This window comes from Vicia villosa, unplaced genomic scaffold, assembly GCF_029867415.1.
Source record: "Vicia villosa cultivar HV-30 ecotype Madison, WI unplaced genomic scaffold, Vvil1.0 ctg.003513F_1_1, whole genome shotgun sequence".
NCBI lineage: Eukaryota > Viridiplantae > Streptophyta > Magnoliopsida > Fabales > Fabaceae > Vicia > Vicia villosa.
In genome coordinates this window covers 106869-120000 of record NW_026706224.1, presented here as the reverse complement: position 1 = coordinate 120000, position 13132 = coordinate 106869, and the positions used below count along the sequence as shown (strand labels likewise).

General features: G+C 36.0%; 1 long non-coding RNA gene across 1 annotated transcript; it reads right to left on the bottom strand.

Moving 5' to 3' along the window:
- Positions 1-3098: 3098 nt before the first annotated feature.
- LOC131641091 (uncharacterized) lies at positions 3099-5160 on the bottom strand. Its single transcript, XR_009295434.1, has 2 exons — positions 3985-5160; positions 3099-3796 (listed from the first exon to the last, which is right to left on the bottom strand). It is a non-coding gene; the product is annotated as an uncharacterized LOC131641091 (long non-coding RNA).
- Positions 5161-13132: the final 7972 nt, after the last annotated feature.

Sequence of the window (13132 nt, the reverse complement as noted above, 5' to 3'; positions counted from 1 at the left end):
GAAAACAAAAGAAAAAAAGCCACCAACAAATAGAAAAATAAATATCTAGAAAGATAAAAATTAGTATTTAACTATTTTTAGGCCTAAAAATCCGAACGCCCGCGGGCTTTCCCCGCCCCGCCCTCACTTTTCTGCGGGGCGGGGCAAGGTTTTAGACTCGCACTCTTAAAAAAGCCCGCCCGCCCCGCCCCGTTTTTTCGCGGGCTTTTGCGGGGCGGGCCTAAACGGGGCGGGCATTGCCCATTTACCACCCCTAGTTATACATTTAATTAGCATTTTTAGTTTGTATATGAGTTTTCTTCTTTTATGTTTTTGACGTGTGTGGAATCTCTTTCTCTATCTTCAAAACCTTCAGTCTTCAGAAACTTCAGCACTTCAGAATCTTCAATTTTTAGAATCTTCCGCACTCGGTTCTTCAGAAAATCACTCGTTTAGAATCTCTGTTGGCTTCTGAATCAGATTCACTTCTTAGAAGAGAATCCATATGATCATTGCAACAACAATATGAGATGTCTTAAGATCTTTCTGATTGTGACCAGATACAGAGGCATACGCCCTTCTTTGAAATGTTTGCGACTTGTGTTACACATAGTAACTTTGCATATAATCTTCAGCGCACATCTTGTAGTGTTTGTTTAATCTAATAATTCTGATAAACATAATCTTGCACAGAAACAAACATCACAATACAAATAGTTCTTTCACAAATACTACATTGTTATCATCAAAACACAGAGACATATTGCAGAACCAAATCTTAATCTAACAATAGTTTCTAATTCAGAAACAATGCCATTTAGAACAATGTCATACCTCAAATTTACCCGCATTAGGTCTTACAGACAAAACAAATTTTCCATTGGTTTTATGTTTTATACTTTTATTCATAAGTATGAAAATATATATATTTCTATTTAATTCTAACACTTAGTTATAGTAATTTATTTTTTTTGGGAATAAATGGTTTAGTTTTAAGTTATTGGTTGTAATAAAAAGGGTTATTTATAAATTTAGTCATATCACTTTAAATTTATAAATAGTTTTATCATTTGGGTTATTTATATATTCTCTAAAATTAAATAAATTTTAGTGTAAATTGTATTTAATTTTTATACAGTTAGTGTTGAATTATTATTATATAAACATTAACTAATATCAATTTTAAATATAATATTGTTTATAAACTATGATTTTTGTTTGATGTTGGTTTTTACTCTCATTAACACTCGTTGACCAGAGGTCAACTTCTGAAAACAAAATTGGATTGCATTTTCTTAATTAATATTTTATTTTTAGATTTTTATTATTATTATTTTGGATGTGTGTTGACTAATAGTCAACTAGGGTTTCACACCCTTAGTTGCTCAAAATGGCGTTGGACCATGTTCTTCTTCCCTAAGCAACCTTAAAGCCCAAGTTTTATCAAATCTTTTTTAATCAAATAATGTTTAATAAAAAATTGGAAACGATTTCATTGATTGATTAATATGTACACGAATATATTCAAATACATAACCAAAACAAAACCCTAATTCTAAAAATTAAAACAAAATCAAATCTAACTAAAATCAAATCTCAATCAAAGAAATTTGTAATAGAAATCAATACAAAATTTTCTATTCTAATCTATTCCTAGGACTATAAATTCAGACCTAAGCTAAGTGAGATGGGACAGAAAAACATCTGAGAGAAACCCTTGCTTGCTTCAACCCACTTGATTTGAATTCCCCTCCCTTCACTAGAGCTCATTTTCATAAAAGATTAGCGTTTCACAACTGAAACCCTAATTTCTTTTGAGCTTAGCCCCAAATCCGATACCTGCAAACAAAGAAAGAAAAGGAGATCAGAAGAAGGAGAAAGAAAGAGGAATCAGAGAGGTTGAAAGCTTAAACATTCATTGCTATAAAGGTAAACCCAAGAACACTAAGCTTAGGGTTTTAAATTGTTTTTGGGATGCTCGCATGATTGGCATTTGATTGTTGCGTTTCTGGAAAAAATTTGGGGGTTAGGGTTTATAATTAGGTTTAGGGTTACGGTACATACAAATTGGGATTATGGTTCATCGAAATTGTTGTTCTAGGTCTAGGGCTCATTAAGGTTAGGGTTTAGATTTACTAGGGTTCTTAGGGTTTGGTTAAGTTCTGGGTTTGGGGACAGTAGTTGGGTTAAAGGTATGACGTTCCTGGTTGATGTTCAACCAGAAAATTGGAAACAAGGGCGGTTCTTTGGATGGTGGCGGTTTTCGGTGGGCGGTTTTCTAGAGAGAAGGCAGAGCCTCTCTCTCTCTTTCTAAAGTTGGGCAGAGATAGAATGGGAAGAAAAAAAAGAGATAATAGACATCCATTTTGTTTAAATACTCCCTCTATCTGTGCCAGATGCGTTCCACATGGCTGTTAGCCAACCATGGGATCTAGTGACCATTGACCGGTCACCATAAGCTTTTCTTTGATACTCCCTCAGTCAACCTTCAATCCCATTCGTTTATTTCACTTACTTTTGATCAACGCCCCTAGGTTAACCTCAGGGGGTATCACGATCACAATCAAACAATTGTAAGCTCGATGTCCACCGTAAACTCATACGCTTTCCCACACCTCATCCAAGGGATCCCCCATAATTTGTAGTGGGCCTGAGCCCGTTTCTATTCGTACCCGCTTGAGGAATTGGACTTGGAACCATTAATTGGGCCTAATTCCTTTACTTATACTATTGCACCCCAAAATTTTCCCTCTTTCTCTGTGCTATAAGTTATGAAAGGACGTTTATTTCGTCGATTAAAAATGAAGAAAAATAATAAAAAGTTTCCATTGTTTCATTTGAGGGTTTAGCCATAACTTTCATTTTGATCCTAAAATCACATTAAGCTCGTCTTTAGTCTTTCACTCGGATGTTGTGGTTTCAAGTTGCAAAGTTGAAATAAGAAATGAAGTAAGAATTTGGGGTTCGATGAAGAGAAAAAGTCTTCGAGTTTGAATTTTAAAGTTGAATATCCGTTTCATGATCATCACTTGTTTCTTACTCTCAGTTTCAATTATTTAAGATGCATCAAATCATAAAGGAAATACAAGGTATTATTTGAAAGAGATGATCACTTTGAATAGTTGGAATTTATCGTGTGGATTCAAAAACAATCTATTCATTCTTTAAAAATCTATACATCATTGTTCATCCAAAGTTAAGGCCTCACTACTAAATATTCATTCCAAAATACACAAAAGAGTCCAAGTCCATTACAACAATTACACAAAAATACAATCCAAGTATTCCAATCCAATGTGATGCTTCCATTTTCAAACCAAGGCCATCCTGTGTACTGAATGCCATCCTGTGTACTAAGAGCATCTTCAATGGTGGTATTTTCTTTTGAGTTCTCCACCTAGACATGCCACATCATAGTACCATTGCATTGCAATGCAACTATGAAAAAATTGTAGTACCCAATCAAATTAGTTTATGAGGTAAAGTTGTGGGCCCAATAATAACTTTTTAGAATTATACAATTAAAATAAAAATTATAAAAATTATTTTAAGATGATGTGGCTAGTGGGACCCATAAAGAACCCAAATATGGGTTACACCATTGGAGATGCTCTAAAAGTCAATTCCATAATTTTTGCACAAAAGAACCGGGCTGCACTCATGAATGAATAAAGCGCAGCTTGCATAGGAAGAGAACCGAACCGGTTCATATGTTAAAACAGAACCGAGCAGCTTCAAAATAAACTGGACGTGCACTGAGCAAAAGAAATCAATCCAATAAATTGCAGGTAAACCATACAAGATCGGGCCTACAAAACTGAATAAAAAATCAAAACCGAATAAAAAAACCATGAGAAAACCGGACCGCATCTACGTATTAATCAGAAAGAAATTTCAGATAGGGAGGAAAAAGCATAATAGAATTGGAGAAGAGAATCTGAGAAAAAAATACAGAAACTTCACAATAAAAAATATCAATAATAGAAAGCTGTAACAAACTTTTACCTCTCTCTCGTTTCATTCATCTTCAATACACCTCAATTCAATCACCAGAAGGAGAACTTCATCACCTCATCATCAATTCTTCAATTCTCTCTCGATCCAAACTCAGAAATTCAGAACCAAAATTTTTAACAAATTCTTCTTCATCAAAGAAAACCATAACAGAAAAATCTTCATTGATCCTCTTCATCAATTCACAAAAATCATTCATAAACGAATAACTCAGAAAATCATCACCATAACCGTTTCTTGAATCTTCAGCGACTTCAACATCTTCATCATCCTTCTCTCTTCAATCCGTTCCTCATAGAGCATCACAACAATCTTCATCTTCTCCAATCTTCTTCAATCACCAAGAATCGATCTCTCCTTCATTCTGCAAAAATCCTCACGATTCCCTTCAATCTTCAGATATCGAAACAAAAAAACTCAAAATCAAGAAACCCCTTGAATCTCTTCACAATCGCAACCTTCATCCAATAACTTCAATCTTCACATATTCAACCATAATCAATCACGACAACCTTCAACCATTACACATTCATCTTTCTCTACTTATCGCGCTCAATTTCTGAAATGAAATCTCCATCATCACATCAAAGGACCTGCAAATAACATATTCAAAACGCAACCACGCGAAGAGGAAGAGAAGAACACGAAATTAGAGAGGTGGATTGAAAGATGAACATGATTTTGAGATGAAATCGGGAGAGATGCTGATTGAGAGCAAAACGGAAAGGTGAAATCGAAGTTAGAATGATTTAGGTTGGAAGGAAAGCGACGCAGTTTGTGGTGGCCGGAGAATCGAATCGGAGGAGCCGAGACTCACCACACCGCCGTCGAGTTCACACAGAGGAGGGAAGAAGGAGAACGTGAAAGCTATCAAAATGTAACCCTAATACCTTTGTGAATTCTTTTATTAATTGTGAATTAATCTGGTTTTTAGTTTGAATTAAATAGATAGTGACATGATTAATTGGCATAAGTCTGGATAATCAATGTGTTTGGATAAAAATCTGATGCAAAAATATGGATCAAAACAAAAATCTCCATGGAAATTGGGCCTCCTTTCATGAACTTGGATGCTACACCTCCCTATAGCCCACGCACCATCTCTATTTTTTGGTCATGTTGAAATCAATACAAGAACAATCCCTGGGCCAAATTCTGTATGGGCCTGCACCCTTCACCCTTCTGCACCATGTTTTCAACTTCAAACCCCCCTGTGCACATGTTTGTTTGTAGTAGATAAGTTTTTTTTAGTTAGATTAACTTCTATTATTTTTAGCATATAAAATCAATAACATTTGGTAGATTTTCTTTTAGTCGTTAAAAAAGAATCAAAAACATGTAATATTTTCCTTGTTAGTATTTAATTGTTTTGTTATATAGTTTTGCTCTATTATTTCCATATGAAAAAGAACAACAAAAAACACGTAATATATTCTCTTGTTAGAATTTATTTATTTTGTTACATAGTTTAGTTATAATTCTTTGATAAAATGCCATGAAAAATATGATGCTTGATTAAATCTTTTGCTAGTATTTTCTATAGTGTGCTTCCTTATTATTACTGATTTGTTTGCTGAGATGTGCGAGATACTTCGAGAGAGCCTTCGATTGTGATTCAACTTGCTTCGTGTTCCATTTTATTTGTGGGACACGAATTCGCTTCCGGTGTGATTTGATTTGAGTCGTGTTCCACTTTATTTGTGGGACACGAACTTATTCCCGATGTGATTCACTTGATCTCTCATTCATTGAGATGCATATTCCTATATTGTCTGGATTTTTTCTCTTGCAGGTTGCTCGTGTGGTTATGCTCGACGTGTACCACATGTCGCTCGTGATTTATTTTCACGACGACGCTTTCTGACTCGCTTTGCTTGATAATGGCTTACACGAAGTATTCCGGACTTCTCTGCTTACGCTTGCTAGCTCATTGCGGATTTTCTATCCGTTCGGTATTGTCTCCTTGTCCCTTTTACCGCTTTCCGCATCATCCTATAACATGAGAAGTAGGACTTAGACATGCATCTGGCCAAGCCCTCGAAAGAGGCTCTATTTTTGTTGGTGTGATTACATTTGTGCTTTGCGGCAGGGAGTCATGGTGTAATAAGTCCTATATAGCACTCCTTTAAGTCCTCATGGAAGGCACGCGGAAAGGGTTAGCAATCAACCCCCGCCTAGTCTCATCGAGTCTGTTCAGTAAGCGCACGCTACGCGTTGCTTGCTTCTGAACCAGCACAAGATCTTGTTATTGAGTATGTCAGGAAAAGGGTTCATGCAGCCGGACCCCCGCCTTTCCTATAGCTCGCGTTGCTCAACGTTGATGCTCGGTGTACGCACGCACCATTTTCCTTTTGGATCCGTGACGGCTTGGTTGCTGTGAGGGACTCGCTCCTCTTGTCTATGGCCCGATCATTTTCGCGAGGTCTAATGCTTGGTTGACTCGGGTGATTCGCTCCCCTTGGCTATGGCGGGACCGCTTTTCTACCACTCGGTCAGTACCGTTGGTTTTGTTTGCTTTACGAGCGGAGCTCGTTTGTGTGATATTATTGTTTGCCTTTCCTTTTCTTCGTAGGTTGCTAGTTTAGTTTAGACTTGTACCCTTTGTATGATAACATTAGGTAACAAGCTTCCCCCTTCAACTTAGGTTTTCCTCATGCATTTTTTAAAACACAAACCACACTCTTTGATTTTCTTTTCTTAAGAGCTTGTTATTTCCGCTCCATTCCAAAGCCTAAGTCTCCAAAGGTCGAGCAACGGAGTGCAAATGTAACTCGTTCACCTAAAAAACACAAAACAAACAGAAACTAGTTAGCCGAGCTACGGTACCTCTGATTCCTTAAAAAGGATACGTAGGCAGCAGGGTAGGGTCCATGCGAGCATAATCCTTTCTTTTCCCTACATTCTGCATTCATTTTAGTCCGGATTAGCGTAGATTTATTACACACCCATAGATTTAGACACAGGCGTGGATACCATCGAGTACGATGGGCGCGTGGGGTGCTAATACCTTCCCCTCGCGTAACCGAATCCCTTACCCTCTTTCTATGGTCGTGAGACCGTTGTTTTGTTTCGTGGTTTGCTGGCATTCCCTTCCTTTTCAGGATAAATATGTTAGTGGCGACTCTGTTAATTTTCGCGGTAGCGACAAATACTAACCCCAATTTTTGTACTAACTTGAACATAATTTACATCCTCTGAATTACTAACCTTGAATATTTACACCCCTCTTCTTTATATTAATAAATTATTATTTTAATTTATTTATTTAAATTATTTAACTTTATTTTGTTTATTTCATTTTTATTTACCAATTATCTATTAACTTATTTTTCATATCATCCTTTTTGTTAATGCATTATTTTTTTTATTTTGTAAATATGTAGTTTATTTTCTTTAAGAGATAAACAACATATTTATAATAATGATTTATTTTTACTAATTCACTTCAATAAACTTTTACTAATATCATTCAAATATTTTTTTAAGCTTCTATGCATTAAAAATAGCTGACCAAGTTAAATTATTTTTCTACTAACATAACAAAAATCAATATTATTTTCAAAAAGAGGATTGTGCACTTATTTTCAAATTCAACTTCGAACTACGTATATGACTAAACTTTTTTTCAAACATATAAGAATTTCAAAGGATCGTTCGAAAGCAGTTGCATAATCCTAAACCTAATTAGGCGAGTCCCCTAATTAAAAAATTAAAACCATTTCTTATATACATGATGACAATATCTCTTGAATAAAATTCTCATTTCAAACCTAAATCTAAAAGGGGTCCCCTTGAGTACAGGGGAAATAATGGGTGCCTAACACCTTCTCTTCATCTAATCGACTTACAAATCTAGAATCTCTAAACAATTAGGGTTATTCGTTATTCCCTCATCCTTAGGACAAAAGGTAATGGTGGCGAATCTTAATTTTTAAGCCAGTAACGACAGCTAGCGACTCTGCTAGGGACTATACCCCTAAATTAGAGTTGACTCTACCTTTAGGTCTAGGTTATTTGGGTTTTTTTGGGTATTATTATCTTATTTGTGTATTTATGCTCTCATTTATTGCTTTTATTATCATATTGTATGCTATTGGTGGGATCTTTTGTGTGGAAAAATAAATAAGGAATTTAGGAAGGAGTGTCAATTGGCCACGAGGATGTTAACAATCTTCATGCGTTATTGCGAAAACTTGAGCCTCATTAGGGAAGATGATGTTTGATACCCTTTAGATCGAGTGTTATACAGTTAATTAGCATTTTTAGTTTGTATATGAGTTTTCTTCTTTTTTGTTTTTGACGTGTGTGGAATCTCTTTCTCTATCATGTTTTCCATAACTTATTTAATCAGAAGAATATCATTCTACACTATCTCCTTTAAATTATTATCATTTCTCCCAATAATATTTAACTCTGGGATCTCATTATTGCCACCATCCTTTCATGTCTAGTCTCTTCCATTACATAAATTTTTTTATCCTCAATCTTATCCTCGTGGATCTCTTAAGCAATCCAAAATCTTTCTTATTCTCTGTAACAATTGCATGAGTCAAATCTTCCAACAATTTCATAACTCTAATTGAGATTTGAGATTGTGTTTATTGCTGATAGTATGGATTCAAATATCTTTCCTACTTTGATATTCTTGATAATTCTTTTTCAGGTAGATGATCCGTTGCACCACACCATGTGCATGTCGTTGAAGTTATCAAATTGAAATTCATGGATTCATCTAGTAATGATTTTATCTTATATAGGGATTCACAAGTCCATATTTATACTCTGCATGAGTTATTTTAATACACAACACATCTTCCTTAAAAGTCGGTGTTAGGAGTCGATGTCTGCAAAACTTTTGCAAAAGAGCGTGTGATGAATTGAGGAGGTTCAATACCCATCCTTCCCTTCAATATAACTCAAATTGAGACTCTTATCAATATAGCCTAATTTAAAATCTTTGCTTGATATATGATGTAGACCTCTCTATTGGGAAAATAACAAACATAGAGAAAAAGAACGTCTGAAGGATGTCGCTGGACCGAAAGATAAATTAAGCCCCCTAAAGTATGAACTCGGTAGAGTCCACAAATTCGTCAGAATGCTGAATAATGAGTCTGACGTACTAGAGAAAATCCTTCAAAAGAAAAGAGTCGCTAGAAACACGAGTGGTCCTGGATTCAATAAGAAAAAGGAATTAACTCCATATTTCATTAACCAGAAGAGGGTATCAACAATGACGAATCAAATGCTTTAACATTATGACAAGAGGAGCATTGGTCGCACCATTGTAAACTTCAAGCACTAGAGATGTTATCACTATGGACAATTTGGAAACACAAGGGCTTTTTGCTTTAAGCTGTATAAGTTCCCCAAAACTACACCCTCTTTTAAAAGTGAGAAGATCAATGTGTACAGCAGGAAGATGGCACACTAGGCACCCAAGAATGTTGTTGCAAGTATTATTGCTCATACTTCTCTCAGAGTTTCCACCAAAGATGACTGGTATTTCGACAACGGTTGTTCAAGACATATGACACATGTCAAAAACTTACTGGTGGATATCAAACCTCACTCCACTAGCTATGTGACATTTGATGATGTAGCCAAAGGGGAAATCAAAGGGGTAGGAAATCTAGAATGCATAGGAGTTCCAAACCTCAATAATGTGTTACTTGTAAAAGGTTTGACAGCCAACCTAATAAGCATAAGTCATCTTTGCTATTAAGGCTACAAAGTAAACTTCAAGAAATCTGAGTGCCTTGTCACCGACAAGACAAGTGAAGTAATCATGAAAGGAGTCAGCTCTAAGGATAGTTGTTACTTATGGACTCCTCAAGAAGTAAGCCATTCTTCCACTTGTGTTCTAGCCAAAGAAGATGATGTTAAGGTGTAGCATAAAAAATTGGGACATCTATGAATGAGTGAAAAACACTTAGAAATGGGGGATTGAATAAGGGTTTCTTCTAAAAAACAATAGATAAAAATAAATCACACAATTATTTTTATCCTAGTTCGTTATTAACTAAACTACTCCAGTCAACCACTGACAAGGTGATATACCTCAACTGAGGATTTAATCCACTAATCAAACTGATTACAATGGTTCTCCACTTAGATACCCTCTAAGTCTTCTAGAGTATTCTGATCACAACTTGATCACTCTAGGAATTCTTTTTACAATCAATGTAAAATAAATATTACAAGAGATTCAAATGATTCTTAATAAGCTATAATCACAAAGTGATTTTACTCTTAAGTTTAAGTTCTATCAGTCACTAAAATTTTACAAAGTTGTGAGGTTGAAGATGAAGTTCTTCTTTGCTTTTGTGTGATTTTAGTTTGATAGTGTTTTGGTTCTTTTGCGCAAGAGTTCTTTTGCTGCTTCTGAATCAGAACTTCTATATATAGGCGTTGAGGAAATGTGACCGTTGGGAGCATTTAATGCTTTGCGTGAATAGTACACTGCTGCATTTAATGTTTCACTCTTTTGTCAACTACCTCGAGCCATGCTTCCACTGATTTTACTAACTTTGCCTTTTGTAGCTTCTAACGTTCTTTTTGTCAGTCAGAGATTTGACGTTATAGCCTTTTCATCTTGTACTTGCTTCTGGACTCAGAGTCTTCAGCTTTGGTGCAGATGCAACTTCTGTCTTCAGACTTTAGAAGTGCTTTGAGCGTGATACCATCAGATCTTCAGAGCTTTGCTTCTGATTGCCATCTTCGGATGCTTTCCAGATCATGTTCTGAATTCTTCAGTACCATCTTCTGATGTCTTCCAGACCATATTTTGATGAAGCACTCCAGAACTTCTGGGTCAGAGCCTCTAAGCGCTGATTTTGTGCATACTCTTTTATACTTTTCCTGAAATGGAAAACGTGAATAATTAGAGTACCACATTCTCTTATACAAAATTCATATATAATGTTATCATCTAAACTAAGAATATTGATCAGAACATTTCTAGTTCTAACAATCTCCCCCTTTTTGATGATGACAAAAACATAGAGAATTGATATGAATTTGTATCCAGAATATCAGATGAAAAAGACAATACACAGATATAGCATAAAGCTTATTAATCAGAGTGTGTGAATATGTCTCCCCTTGAGATTAACAGTCTCCCCCTGAAATTAATACTAGAAGATTTTATAAATAAAATACTTCCCTGAGTATTTTCCATTTCAGATGCGACTTTCACGTTGAACTTTAAACTTCAAATAATTTAGAGCTTCACTTCAGAGCTTCCATTGGGCAGCTTCAGAGCTTTGAATTTCTCTTTGAGAGCGCTTGGCTTTATCAGATCATCAAGAAGGCTTGCTTGTATCAGAGCTTCATAGCTTCTTGTATCAGAGCATAGCTTCTTTCTGATCTTGAAACTTTTTGTATCAGAGATATCAGAACATAGCTTGTATCAGAGCTTGAAGCTTTATGTATCAGAACATTAATCTTGATTGTTTCAACTCTTTGAGAGATTTTCTTCAGATATGCTTCTCCCCTTTTTGAGCTTGTTCAGAGTATCACATTCTTGCAAAACTATCAAAGACATAAAACTTGAAATATAATTACTAGGAATGTTGAGACTTAAGCCCAACAACTGATATTATAAATCAATTCAATTAGCACGCTTCTCCCCCTTTTTGTCATAACATCAAAAAGCATAAAAGATTCAGATGAAAGACACAGAGTGAAAAAAAGAAAACATATGCCATTGATTAATCAGAAGGGAGAGTACAAAGCAGATGCAACAAAATAGATGCAAAAACAAAGAACAACAACTAAGACACAAGACACAGACTACGACTGGCTAAACTTAGAGGCTAAGGCTGCCAGAAGGTTCTTAATCTCAGTAGTGTCTTCAGCTTGCTTCTTGGAGGATTCTTCTGTTCGCTGCATCCAAGATCTGAATTCCTCATTGGTTTCATCTTTCTTGTCTAGACGACTGAACACAGAAGCCTGATTCACTTTGAGTTCCTTTAGAGTTTCCATCAAAACAGATGTAGAAGGACCAGCAGAAGAAGTAGGAACTTCATAGCCTGGAATCCTCTGATTTTCAGCAATTGGTTCCTCTTCAACAGGAATCTCTTTAGCCTATTGCTCTTCAGCTTGTTGCTCTTCTTCAGGTTCTTCTTCAGGAGGATACTCAATCTGAGGATACACCAAATGAGGATACTCTTCCAGAGGGTTCTCCCTGAACCAGTCAAATAGAGTCTTAAAGTCTCCAGTAAGAACTGAAAACGGATAATGCATCCAGACAACCAGAGGCAAAGGATTATCCACTTCCATTTCATCCGCAAAGGGAGCTTCTTCTAGAGGCTTCCAGTCAGAGATAGGATGAGAATAAATGCCAGCAATATACTCCAAAGCAAGTCTAGCAGGACAAGGAGCAGCAGTAAGACAATCCTTCTGGAGGTCCAGAAACTCTGCCTGCACATCTTTAAGAAAAGTTGTCCAGAGCTTTTCAGCAACCACATGATCCAGCTTGGATTCATGGGCTACCTTCAGATACTCTAACCCTGTTCTGACCTTATGTTTTAATAAATCAAAACGAATATCTACAGAAGGTTTTGGAGGGTTGGTTCTGAGACGGGTGATTGGAGATTCTGGTTGAGAGATGGAGTAAGGTTCAAAAACTCAATCAAACAAGGAAGTGTTTGAAGAGGATGGAGGGGGTGAGGATTCTTCTTCTTTGTCAGAGTCAATGACTGCAACAACTGGGTCAGAAAATGTGAATGGTGATGAAGGGCCAGCAATTGGTGAGATTGGTTTAGGAATAGATGAGGTTGGTTGATTAATGGAGAATATATTTTCAGATGGAATTCGTGGGAAGATAACATTTAGTGGTTTGGGGTTTAGAATTGGTTCAGAATGAAGTGGACGTTTTCTTTTTGTGGAAATGGAAGAAGATGGAATTTCAAAAGATAGTGGTTTTTGCTGAGGGGGAAGGTCAGAAGAAGAGTGTAAACTAGAAGTGTCTACATTATCAATCTCTTCTATTAACTTTTGAAATTGTTCAGAAGTTCTGGGAATTTTGAAAGATTCTGTTGATACTTGTTCAGAACTATTAACAGGTACAGAGTCAGAGATAACAATACTTGAAGGTTTCTTCTACTTCTTAGCTTTCTTTGCAGCAGAACCTTCG